The sequence below is a fragment of the Megascapheus bottae genome, chromosome 15 (genome assembly GCF_031878675.1).
Source record: "Megascapheus bottae isolate mThoBot1 chromosome 15, mThoBot2.hap1, whole genome shotgun sequence".
Lineage (NCBI taxonomy): Eukaryota > Metazoa > Chordata > Mammalia > Rodentia > Geomyidae > Megascapheus > Megascapheus bottae.
In genome coordinates, this window is record NC_143523.1 from 48,560,291 (window position 1) to 48,574,303 (window position 14,013).

Sequence of the window (14,013 nt, forward strand, 5' to 3'; positions counted from 1 at the left end):
AACCTGGCCTGTCTCAGGGGAGTCTCTGTCTTCCAGAATCCTGGTCACCACTGCCTGCTTCCTACCGACTCGCCTTCCTTGAACCAATTAAACTGTCACAGTTGGCTGGCTTGGAGACAGGTGAAGGCAGAAAGGAATCTGAAAGAAGCAGAGAATTCAGAGGAGAGTGGGGGACCTCTCTCTGCCTCAGCTGCTCTTTCTGCTGCTTTCTGTCAGATCAAGCTGGAGATTGGCGGTTGGGCTGGCAGACATCCCCTGGGACTCCCCACATCTGCCTTGTCCTCCTTGTTAGTGGGCTAGGGATTCAAGGCAAGGAGGTAGCAGCTGTGTGTGTGTGTGTTTGGATACCCCAAGGGTATCTGGGTCCTGGCTCAGCAACGTGGGGTCTCAGGTGGAGTGGCCAGCTGCAGATTGCTTACATGCCTGAATCACAGCCTAAGGAGGAACCTGTTCCCTAAGAACAGGTGGCAACTCACAGCCCTGAGAGAAGCCAAAACACAAAGAGCTCTCAGCTCTGCCCAGTGCAATCACCTCACCTCCTCCTTTCTGTGCTGCAGGAAATGGGAGGAAGAGCTAGAAAGCAAGGGTCTCCCTCCCTTGGTTTCACCAGTATTGCTTCTGGGGAGATGGAGAGGAGAGGGAGCTACAGTTAGACATTTTCTACAAACAGAAGGGACCAAGTTCCCAACTGAAATTTGTTCATCCTTACAGAGCAGGAAGTCGGTCGGCCCTCTCCTGGAGCCTACCGTCTTCCTGGCAGAAGGAACAGGGATGATTGAGTTAATGCAGTGAATGTACAGACTAGCAATCCTCAGTGGGAGGTGTCCAAGTTTATGGCAGGGATAGGGGGGTGGAGTACCAAGGTCATCAATGGGGGTTCCAAGGACATTAGGAGGGTTCTATCGACATCAGTAGGGGTTGTAAGAACTAAGGTTAGGCCAGGTGCCAGTAGCTCATGCCTGTAATCCTAGCTACTCAGAAGGCTGAGATCCAGGATGGTGGTTCAAAGCCAGTCTGGGCAGGAAAGCCCATGAGACTCTTATCTCCAACTGACCACCAAAAAAGCTGCAAGTGACACTGTGGCTAGAGCGCTGGCCTTGAGATGAAGAGCTCAGGGATAATGCCCAGGCCCAGAGTTCAAGCTCCAGGACTGAGTACCCACCTCACCAAAAAAAAAAAAAAAAAAAAAAGGAAAACAACTGAGGTACTGAGGTTAGGGTCTTAGAAAAAAGTCTGTAGTTTTCACTGGAAAGAATGGAATCTTGAGGAAGCAGAGAATTCTAAGAACAGGTCTCTTGGGGTCCACGCTGCTTTTCTGCTGTCAAATTAGGCTGAATTCCTTCACCCACAAAAGCAGCCCCCCACCCTGACACACACACACACACACACACACACACACACACACACACACACACCTGCATGGGAAGTGAGCTACACACATTGCCCTTTACTCTTTCATTTGCTGAAGCTGTCAGTGCTTTACTCATCCGTGCTTCCTCGAAGCATATGCACATGCATGCACACAGACACCGCCACAAACCCTGCCTTCCTCTCTTCTCCCTACCCTCCCCCAGCTACCCCAAGCATCCTTTCCTGATAACAGATTGTGCTGGAAGGCACTGGCTGCCTGGAGCACATCTCAATTATTAATGTTGCTCTTTACAGACCTTGCCTTATTATTCCTGTTCATCCTATTATGCAGAGGGCACGGTCTTTAATGCACTCCTCCTGCCCACATTTCTGACTGCTCCTAGAGGAAAAGCACGTACAAGTGGAATCACCTAATTGCACCTATGTTCTTTTCGACATTTCCATCCCATCCCCGCAGTGCCCTTTAGGACACTGAGATCAAGTAAGTCTCCAACTAGGCTATGGATTCATTCTTTATACTTTGTGGCATGGGGTGATGAAGCACAGGAAAACGTCAGCTCCTAAGAGTCAAATTCTGCTAGGAAGAGACAGGCACAAGAAGCAGAGCATCCTTGGGAAGGACATCTTGGATTCTAACATGTGGCCTTCCTGCAGCTTCTTTCCAAGTGTCCTGATAGATACAACATGGTCTCTGTATTCAGAGGCCACCCCAGTGAAACAGCTCCACTGCAATGAACTGGGGCCAACATCATTTGGCTATCATTTTCCCCAGCTCTGAGGAACCATGCTCAAACAAAGCCTAGTGCTACACTGGCATGAAATGTCAAGTTTCCATGCAAAATGTGAAAGGTCAGTCATGGGGCTCTAGCCCAGAGTTGGAACCAAGTTTGATGTTTTTGGAGAAAAGACAGCACAAAGCGTGTCATCAGTGAATGCTGCACATTCAGTAAATTGAACTTTTATGTCTAGCCAGAGTTAATCTATGTAGCCTCATGCCTTATATCCACCTAGACTAGAAATGAAGCCATGTTTTATATCACGAGTCCACTTAGCTAAGTAAGATAGTCTCCAACAATCATCAACACTGTTTAGGTCAAGTTAATCCAAGGGCAGAAGGGGCCTCTCTTTTTATAAAGAATTTGACAATTTGAGGAGGATAGATTTGCTTCCATTTATGCCCTGGAAAATATGTCCTTGTGACTTAGCAACCATGTTTAAAAAGCTCTTGCAATTCTTAAACAAACAGTGTATGTTTATGAGGTTCTAACAACGTTATTTTCAGAGATGACGTAGAGCTAGTGATATGTGGCTCTGAGGCTTTATAGTAAGTTGCAATTGATTTATGACCCTGGAATATAGCATTTTCCTAGAGAAAAGTGAAAAGTTCATTAAACAGTATTTGAAAAGGTGTTAGAAAGAAAACAGTTCCAAGCTGAAACTAAGAATTTCCTACCTTGGAGGAGAAAGGGATCTGTCTGGGGAGAGGGAGAAGTAAGGGTTAAGAATATTTTCTGGCAAGCTGGAAGCAAAGCTAATTCAGAGAGAGAGAGAGAGAGAGAGAGAGAGAGAGAGAGAGAGAGAGAGAGAGAGAGAGAGAGAGAGAGAGAGAGAGAGAGAGAGAGGGAGGGAGGGAGGGAGGGAGGGAGGGAGGGAGGGAGGGAGGGAGGGAGGGAGGGAGGGAGGGAGGGAGGGAGGGAGGGAGGGAGGGAGGGAGGGAGGGAGAGAATGGCCAAATCTGGCCTGCAGAGGTGTTTTGCTTGGCCTGGAGAATCCTTTAATAGTTTTGAATTAATGCCCAATATTTTTAAATTGGAGATGAAATGTACAGGCCTGGATTTCTCAGAAACAGAACTGGCTGCTAGAGTCTACATTTCTGCTTGGGAATGATGGAGGGGACTGGGTTCATATAAGGTAGACCAGATTATCCTAGTCCTTATCACATTTGCCTCCTTCAGTTTTAACATCTGCCCTGCTTGTCTAGATAGGCTCGCATCCCTCTGATGGATCAAAGATTGCTTCTCACAGTGAAATAGACCTCTTAAATTAATAAAGCCAAGTTTGAAATACAAAAGGTAGGAAAATCATGCCTTCTCAAAATGAAAAAAAAGCAAAAATGTCAGGTCTTCCTAAATTTTTTGCTAGAGCAGTCCACATGTGCCACTTGTTACAATACTTTCCACAGTTAGGTTATAAGAAAAATGCAATATTATTTTTTGTGCTCGTTCCAGGACACAGAGCCTGGGCACTGTCCTTGAGTTTCTTTGCTCAAGGCTAGCACTCTACCACTTAAGCCACAGCACCACTTATGGCTTTTTCTGAATAGTTTATTGGAGATGAGAGGCTCACAAACTATCTTTCCTGGGCTGGCTTTGAACCATGATCCTTAGATCTCAGCCTTCTGGGTGGCTATTGCAGACATGAGCCACCAGTGCCTGAATAGAATATTTATTTTTGTTTTGTCCTCTGCAACAGTTAGATGACATGCAGATGACTTTGGTCAAAGGCATCTGTCTCTGAATGTATTCTCTTAACTGTGGAAACTTCTAGAAGGAAGTGTGAGACCAAGAGAAGGAAACAGAGTCAACTTCTCCATGAGATAGAACAGGTATGGAGCTTAAGGATATACTCCTACAGATCCTCAAGAATGCATTGTGTTCATTTCCTTAGAAATAGAAAGCAATTAAGAACAACAAATATGTGAGTAAAAATTTATTAGTGAATCCGGTCTGGAATCTGTTTTTTTTTAAATAGAAAAGTAACTACAAAATATACCTTTTGGTGTTCTTGGTGAAGTAGGGACCCAAAGAGGCAGTACTGAGAGCCCAGGAAAATTGCAGTGGAACCCTGGGGCAAATGCTGATCTCCTCCCCAGTGTCTCTGCTCCCTGAATGGTGTAGGTGCCACTTGTGTGGCCTGCTTTTACTGCCTACCTTCCTCCCTACATCATCCCTGTCGTGCTCTGCAGGTGGAAAGCCCATAAACAAGATGCCTGTAAATCTCACTGCAGATTGAATTCTTTTAAAAGATGGAGAGGATATCTTCCAGCCACTTACAAACCTTCCCATCAGTTTCAGTCATATGCACTTGGAGAACGAGGGATTACTGAAGACAGTAAACTTTCCTGCTACTGACTATGCCATACACAACTTCTCAATGTCCCGTTCTCCATGCCAGCTTCAAGACAGGGTCTGGCTTGACTTACTTATAAAAGCACACATATTAGAGAGAAGACTATAATGAATGTCACTCTCGTTATGGTTTCCTGAAGTCAAGAGAAGATGGAGTAGTCTGTCTCAGCTCAGTTTTCCCTAGTATCTGAACATGGTAGGACACTTATCTGTGTCTCATCTTTCTGCACTCTGCAGCAGTAGTGCACATGTAATAGCATATGTATAGATTACATAATATGTAATATACTGCCTACTGATTCTCACTTGTTCATTTGTATTGTTACTACACTTGCTCTTACTCACCTTCCTAAAAACAGATTGAAACATCTCATTGGAAAAGATTCAGATTCACATGTAGCAATCAAAATACCCAAGAACAAACAAACTGTTCTGTACACTCAACGGAGCTCTGATTGACAGACCTGACTGACACCTTTAAGGCCTCCAATCACTGTGATCTCAGTTCCTAACATGCCTTCCACTGTCATGAGCCTGGCATCAGTATCCCCATGTATGTCTTCCTGCTTCATTTATACTGGGAAAATGATTGGCCTTTAGACACATGCACACATGCAGGCATGTGTGAACACATGCATGCACATACCCTTGCCCAAAACTCTGCAAACAATGACATATGCATTACAAAGTCCCAAGGGCATACTTGCTGCAAAGGATTCTAATTTTAATCCACAAATAACTCATCATAGACCAGGGTCTCCCCAAAGCTACAATTTGTCAGGCTGTCAGGACAAACGACACGGGAAAAGGACAAGCAAGAGGTCACAACTCCACTAGTCCATTAACCCCATAATGAAGCTGTACCAGCGGCCACCACCTAGAGCTACTATGGATGGCCATATTAGGTAAGAGCTCTGCCCTTGTTTGAATTTCACTGTTCTGAGCCATAGCGTTTTATTCCATCTGGCTCCTACGCTGACCTTCAGGAGCCCGACTCCCAGCTTACTGTGACATTAGGGAGAACAGCCCTGTGACAGAGGAGGAAGACTCAACCCTCTTGTGGCATAAGCTCTTGCTAATTACAGAGGGTAACAGGGACTACTGGGTCTGAAAGGAGGGCTGCATCTCATTTTTCCTGAAACAACCATTCTTTCAAAGAAGGCACAGGAGAATATCAGGTCAACTAAAACATTTGTTTTAAGTTGTGGGTAACAGTGGGAAAGATATAAATAATCTGATCTCATTTTGAATGAGGAGCAAATATGGATTTATAGACACAGTCATCATAATAGCAGTGGGCAAAATATCCTCAACATTAATGAACATCAAGTTCTCAATCCATCAAGCCAAAGTATTCAGCTTTGTTAACCTTCTGTCACAAAGCTGAACTCATCACTCACCCTAAAACAATACATACAGAGAGAAACAGAGAGACACACACAGAGGGAGACAATGCAGGGCTACGAAAACCAAGGAATTTAAGACCCAATGAAACTAAACCATTTACAAAAGCCAGAGGCCTAGGTTTCATCTTGTCCACCTGCAAATATTTTTGTTCTGTCTTTTGGCTCTGAAATTTGCCTCATGGTGGAGGTTTAAGAGTGCAGAACTGGCATAAAAATCCAATGTATGCTTTGTATGCAGCTGTAGGCTATTGTCGTTTTTCATGTTTTTAAATTTTATACAAAGGACCAAAGAGTTCAAGTAGAAAAGGGGCTGGGGTTGAAGGGAAGAGCTCTGGCTTCTGGATGTACCCCTACCCCTGGATACTTCGTTGACCTTGAACTTGTCAGTCCTGGCCTTTACTTGCCAAAGAGGATGCTGAGGTACAAGGGAATGTGGCACTGAAAGCCCCCTGCATCCTCATGCTCTGATATTATACCTTGTCACAAGATTCCCACAGATGCCAAAACCCAGCAGTGCATGTGTTCCTTATCTAAAATGTTACAGTAAGGGAAGAATGACAGGGGTGAAACTGATCAAGATGCATTGTACCCACAAACTGATACATTTAATTGAAAGATGGTACAAGTAAAATGTTCATATAGTGTAGTATTTGTATATAGTATTTGTATTTAAAATGTATATACCATGGTACAGTAAATATTATATATATTTTATATCCTCTGTAGATTAGTTATATTACTAAAAATAAACATCATGTAAGCAGTTGTTATATTGTAGTATGTAGGGATGAGAAACAAACAAACACGTCCACGACTTCCCTAGTATCTTCCATGCACAGTTTAACACTTGGATGCAGATGGCTAACTCTATTCCAAATTTTGTCTTTCATGGCAGACTTGGAACATTTACTCCAGTCCTTTCTTTAACTCCTAAACCAGTCACTGATTTTTACCAATCAAATCTTTAAGGTAAGTCGAGTCATTCCCTTGATGAATAGGGATGCTGCTCTACTTGATGTCTGGGTACTGCTCACGCAGTGAGAAATTACTAAGGAGTCAGAGACTGCCTCATATCCTTGAAAGGTAAAAGGAGGAACTCTGTGACAAATAGAGCCAGTCCGCTAGACCATGAAAGAACACTTCCTGTCCCCAAATCTACCCACATGGAGGCAAAAACACACAGAAAACTTGACTCTATTATTCTTCACTCATCTTCTCTTTTAGATTTAGGCCTAATTGATGGAAGAAAAGTATCAGGAAAGACCAGCTGAGGTGAAAAGGTTGAGTTAGGACTCTTCCCATACCAGAGGACTGACTGGTGCCATGAAAGGTTAAATTCTGAGAGTAGACAAGGACTTCCAGTTGGGAGTTATTTAGAGCATCTCAGCCCGGAAGGCGTCTCCTCTTCCCCTTCCCTCCGGGGCTCAGCTCCTCTACCATCTGACATTCTATTCTTTCAACAGCTGCTGGCTCTCCTGTTGTGTTCCCTTCACAGATGTGCAGGGTTGTTCTGAACATCCTGCCCTTGAACTTTCCTTACCCATAATTTTCCAAACCTAAGCCTTGCAATAAAAATGTCAGGGAGGGATGGAGAAAATTGAGGGGAGAGTATTTTACAAAGAAAGAGAAGAAAAAGAGTAGTGAGATGCTTTGCGTGCATGGTGGTTTGTGTTGACTTCTTCAACAAAGGTTAAGTGCATGTCATGACTCCTTAAACAGGACACAAGGCAGAATGGTAGAGCTAATTATTTAGAACAACACCTAGAAAGGCCCTGATCCATTGAGAGTGCCATAAACTAAGATAAGCTGAAATGCTTCCTTCCCTATGCTTGGCTGCCAACTGATCATGCTATAAGACTATGCTAATATTAACAGCAAAACTTAACCCCTCCCAGCACTCTGCCCATGACTGTGCCCTCCTGGTTAACCTGCAATATTGTCACCATTGATCAGGGGGCAGCCATGAGACTGGGCACTTGGGATGCATGGGGCCAACATCCATGTTCAGTCATAACAAAACTGGAGAAGAAAGACAGTGACCTCAGTCATTTCCAAAATCCTCATAGAAGACTCTCTGAGGCCATATTTTCCTAAAGCTTCTTAGTTTGGTACTTCTTAGTTTGGTACTACTTTGCACACATGGAAATATCCTACCATGTAGTACAAAAAAACACAATAACTAAATCATGCAAACTCTAAAGGGATAGAAGACTTTATTGAACAAGAAAGAAGATATCTCTCATTACTCCAGTGTGCCAAACAACAGGAATAAAAAAACAAGGCCAAAATGGGGAAACTTAAGGTCTTTCTATATAGAAGGAATACCCTGAAAGGAAGACTAGCGTGCATGCGTGTGTGCGTGTGTGTGTGTGAAAAGTGGGATTTAAACTCAAGGTCTAGGTGCTAGCTCTTAGCTTTTTCACTCAAGGCTGGTGCTCTCCCATTCGAGCAACAGCTCTCCTTCCAGATTTTAGCTGTCTTCATTGGAAATGAACTTTTCTACCTAGACTAGCTTCAAACCATGATCCTCAGATTTCAACCTGAGTGTCTAGATTAGAGGCTTCAGCCACTAGTGTCCTTGACGTTGTGGCACTATTCCAGCACAATATGCTTCTGGCCCGCCAAGATAAAAAGCAAAAGATGAAGAGGGTGGGAAGGAATCAGGCCCCAAGAGACATCAGACAGTCTATGACCCATGGAAGAATCTTAGGGGGAAAACAATGCTCCCAACCACTGTCCAGTGTAGACTGAGATCCCAGAGCAAGAATAGGATGTGGAGAACAAAAGAAAAAATAAAAATAAGACAGGAGACTTGGCAGGCCAAGAAGAGGCTAGTTCCAATTCTTGCAACATTGCACTAAATCCCTTTTGGTTACTGCCCCAATCTGGAATTTTACTCCTTGACCTTGGGAGAGATATGGTGTTTGAATGAGCAAAGGCTGACTCAGATACTGTTTCTTCCACTTATTAACTCTGTGGTTTGGAGCAAAGTTTGCAGCTTCAGACTCATCTGTAAAGTAGAGATGGTAATACTGGCCCGAGGAGGTGGTCAAGAGAATCCACCGAAGCTGCACCTGTTATTGAATTTAAAGTGCTTAGCATTGTAGCTCACACACTACACATCAGTAGCAACTGCTAGCTTCTTGACTGTGTACCCCCTTTTCCTTTTTTGAAAGATAATTTTTCAGCTGAGGCATGTAAGTTTAGCTAAGATGTGAAAGTTTAGGTGAGGAAGATATAGACAGATAAGACTGTGAAGCTGGTTCTAGGGGTTCTCATGACAACAATGGGATAGTGTTGCTTTAGAAACTAAAACCAATCTGGACAATTCCTACTGCAACCTTAAAAGTTTTCCTTAACCTTAGCCATAAGAAATTTTAGTTCTTAGAAAGTATCAACATCATCACACTCAAGATGTTTTGAATGAACTAATAAAAATAAAGTGAAGGAATTTCTTAGGAACAAGCAAATGAATGAATAAATATGAAAGCAAAAACCTTAAAGACAGAGGAGAGAAATTTTCCATTCATAATACTATTGTTACCCAGGCAATGCAGTGGTTGGGTTTGATGCTCTACAAAATCTGTGCTGTGATTCTCTCCTCCTTTCTAATATTCATATTCTCCAAATAGCAGTGCAGAAACCAGAAGCCAAGAGTAGAGTCTGGTTAAGACCAGCAGGCGCCCTTACTGTGTATCAACCATTCTGGAACAAATAAAGTCATTAAGGAAAATTTTAACAATGCCTAACCTTTCAGCTTTACTCTGCTAACAGCAGGTAGCATGCCTCTCAGAGACAAGAACCGGCCTTGAAGTCACCAATAAGCAGGACTTGACCTTCGCTTGCCATATATGCATATTAAATATTCAAAACCTACGTAAGAGCAGCAAATGAAATAGCAGCATTTAAACATGAATCAAATGAATAAATATCTTCACATATATGAGTCATCCTTTCCCAGAATGCCCTTGGAAAAAATGCAAATATGCAACGCTCCAGCCGCTGTCTGTTCCAACTTTCACTTGAAATTCTGAACAATAACAATGGGACGGCTGCATTATGCAACCCATGAGTCCTGCCCTCACCCTGACATCCCCAGAACTTTTCTTTTCCTTTTTCCTACCATAGCTATTAGGAAAAAATAACTGCTCTTGTGTCCTGGGGAACCAGCGTCAACAACACTGGCACTCACACTGCAGGGCACTTTTGATGTGATCATACAATTTGTTTCTTTTGTTTTGTTTTGTTGTTGTTGTTAAGTTAAATCTTTGCTTCCCAGGCTCCAGCCAGAGTGCGCAGGAGAAAAAGGTGCCTGTGAGAGCATCAGAAAAGTGACAGAATTAGAAGCTGCAGTGATGTGTGACAGAAATTGGGCAAGAGGACCTTTTGAAAAGAATGGGAATGAAAACTCCTTTGGGCAGTATGTGGGCTGAGAGGCTCAGTGGAGGACCTATCGGATCAGATCCCTGTGAGGGCAGGTGGGTCATACGTTGCGGTGTTGGTGAAGGCACTGATGTTCAAGTCTACCCACAGCCTTTCTAGAACATCTCCCTGTGTCTATGTCTTTGTAGACGCCATCCACTGGGTGATGAAGCGGCATTTCAGCACACTTGAATGTAATTCTCTTTGTCTCACAACACCAGGAACTCTGAGGATCCTCAGCCTTTGGTAGATAATAATCACTCGAGGTCTCACGAATGGTTCTTCTGTAGTGATCTCTAGAGGAAAATTAAGACTCAAAAAAGGACTTCCCAGACCCTTCAGTGAGAAAGACTCACTCAGGCTTCTATCTGCTTAGGCTTCTAACTAGGAGCTCAAAAGAAAGGACACGCAAAAGAAGTCAGCTTTGGAAATGCCTTATCCTGGGGCTGGGAGTTTGGCCTAGTGGTTAAAGTGCTTGCCTAGCATGCATGAAGACCCGGGTTCGATTCCTCGGTACCACATACATAGAAAAAAGCCAGAAATGGTGCTGAGGCTCAAGGGCTAGAGCTCTAGCCTTGAGAAAGTCCAAGGACAGTGCTCAGGCCCTGAGCTCAAGCCCACGACTGGCAAAAAAAAAAAAAAAAAAGGAAATGCCTTATCCTCTATCTCTTGATAGTGAACTGAGCTCTCCAAGGTAAAAAGAACATCAAGCATCAATTATTTCTCTAATTATTTTTATCTGCCATGTATCTAAACGCCCTTCCCCATCCGCCTTGCACAGGTGAAATGTGAGTCTGCTGTGCTGATGTGCAGCCTACAGGGGGCAGTCCTGAGCTAAGCTGGGCTACAAGGGCTAACCACCACAGACTGCTTTCCACACTTTGCAATGGACAGGCTGCAGAATGCTTCACATCTTGAGCTTGTGCATACAACTAGAAAATGCCTACCATGTTAGTGGGGCTAGCTCTGTGTGAACTGCAGAGACAAACCCTTTCATGCATACCATCAGTCTAATCAGGTTCACTTCTGGTTTATCTATTTGGATGAAGGAAACATGAACTGAAATTCAACTTCAGAATACTAGGCCTTTTTTCTCCAGATTGATAACTTGGTAGAGTTCCAAGAAAAATTAGAACTGCCTTCCAAGGTGCCCTAATGGCCCACCAACTCATCTGTTAAACTGAGTTGTAAACTCTTAAAAAATGAATTTTAAGAATTTGCATTCTACGTTCTTATCTTATTTCTATCCACTTTGTCATGTGGATAAAATTTCATTTTATCTTGTTCACTAAGCTTGATTATGACCTTTCCCATAGGTTTCATTTGGTTTGGGACATGGAAACCTGTGGATTAAAGTGACCAATAATGGTGACTTTACAGGCTCTACCTTAATTCTTCCACTTAAACAGAGTATGCTTACTAGCCTTCTTCAGGAAGGTGGAATACTTCCTTGATCTGGCTGTTGATTGAGCTCTCATGGATGAGAACCTTGAAAGACAATCTGAAGACTGTGAAATGACTAGCAGACAGGGCAAGTCTTCTAATAGCCACTGTCTCACTATAGTAAATCACATGGTTCCATGACACAGAAGAAAGACTGAAGTTTAGAATAAGGCTCTGTGGTCACTAGGGAGAAGGAGGATGATCTCAATTTTATGATCTTTGTTTTATTTTTGGGGGGCATGGCAAAAGGAAGTGAGGAACAGGATTAAAATAAAAGCTAGCTTTCCTATAGACTCTTTGCAAGTCCACTTAAAAAAAACAAACAAACAGAATTGGAGCACAAATCTCAGTTTCTATAGTCTTCTCTGTAACAGAATTAAATCCACAATATATGTGGTATGCAGGGTACAAGGAATGCATCCACCACAGGGGGGTTCAGGCTTTCCCAACCTCTCCCCTAGAGACACGAACGCTTGCATCCATAGAGCTACAGACTACCTGCTAGCAGAGCACACATTTTTTTTAATAAAAAGGACACCACCCCAACCCATCTAACAGCACTTTATTTCCAGAAAAAACATAATACAAAGGGAATCGAAGGTAAGGAAGATGAGGCCAAGGCATCTGTCCTTTTAAAGAGCCAACATGCTCACCTCCACATGGGGTGTGCTTTCTCTAGGACACACAGAATATATGTCCAAACCTCTTTCCTGAGCCCAGGCAGGAGTGTCGACAGAGTATGCACCCCATCTCACGTTGAAAACACCCCTAGAGAGAGATTGAAGAAATGAGATCAGGGTCTTGGGAGGATTTAGTTCAATTATATGGTCCAGAAAAAAAAGGCAGAAACAGAGCTTACCTGTCACATCCATTGAGAGCTTGCAAACGTAGAAGCACACTTCTGTTCTAGGTTAGGAATTTCTGATAGAGGAATTATGTGAAATCTCATGCCCTGGGTGTCTTTAAAGGGATCTCCATCTGAGCTGGGTGAGAAGTCATATGCAGGGAATGGGCCACAGGAATTCCAACTGTCTCAGTTTCAGATGACTCTCAGAGACAGGCGATTAGAGTTGATGATGTTTTCTTTATTTCCCTGATATAGCATTTTTGCCTCTGCTCTCAACTGCACACAATTCACTGGCTGGTTGACCAGAAGACTCTGAGACATTCGCTGTTTAGGTATGCATGACCACCGTTCTGAGCCACAGGAAGAGAGCACAAAACCCAACACTCAGGCATCCCATAGTCTCAAGCCAACAGGACACCAGGCTAGTTTCTTAGGATCATTCTAGCCGTTTACCAGAGATAGAGTTAAAAGAGAGAGAGAGAGAGAGAGAGAGAGAGAGAGAGAGAGAGAGAGAGAGAGAGAGAGAGGGAGGGAGGGAGGGAGGGAGGGAGGGAGGGAGGGAGGGAGGGAGGGAGGGAGGGAGGGAGGGAGGGAGGGAGGAAGGAAGAAAGAAAGAAAGAAAGAAAGAAAGAAAGAAAGAAAGAAAGAAAGAAAGAAAGAAAGAAATTCATAGATTGAGAACGCAGCAAGTTCAAAGCCACTGTCCTCGGCCTGAGTTGTCGAGTTTACATCAGAACAGAAAAGCAAGTCAGATTCTAACACTGTTCATTTCCCAGGAGAGATGAAGGTAATGATTCATCCAGGAGAGCATTTGCAGTGGCCAAGGCAGATGGTACCAGTTAGCAGCCCTGGTGGGCACTCTCTTCAGCCTCTGGCAAAGTCTTCCCCCTCTGCGTCCCAGGCTCACCCTGAAGCACCATATCTCTCAAAGATATGCAGGAGTTTGCCCTAATGTCCACCAGAGGAGGCCCTCTCATGGCCCATGGGAGAACTTACTCCATCTCTGAGAGTCCCCATGAACTCCTTGTCCTATCTTCTTAGTTTCACCAAGTCAGGAAGCATCAGCGAGTGATGCTTTGGCTGAAGATTCAGTGAAATATTAGCACGGAGCTTTCTAAATGATCCTTCAATAATATCAAAACACAGGGAACCCTAAAGAGAAAGGGGGCCTACAACACAACCAGCATAGCTCAGACTTTCATCTGTCGCCCTTCCAGAGGTTTAAATTTCCACCACAGCCTTCTTAGTTTCATGACATCTTCAGCTCAAATGCTTCCTCTGGAAGAGCTATTTAAAGATAAATAATAACCTAGCAGTAGCCTGCCCTCTAAGGATTTCCTTTCTTTCCCACTCCGCCCTGTTTGCAACACCTTCTCTCAAAGACAGATATTCAGGT

At 43.6% G+C, this 14,013-nt stretch overlaps 1 protein-coding gene across 33 annotated transcripts in view; it reads right to left on the bottom strand.

Moving 5' to 3' along the window:
* Window positions 1-14,013, bottom strand: part of Kcnma1 (potassium calcium-activated channel subfamily M alpha 1) — a 675,048-nt gene that overhangs the window by 316,363 nt on the left and 344,672 nt on the right. The window lies entirely within an intron of this gene.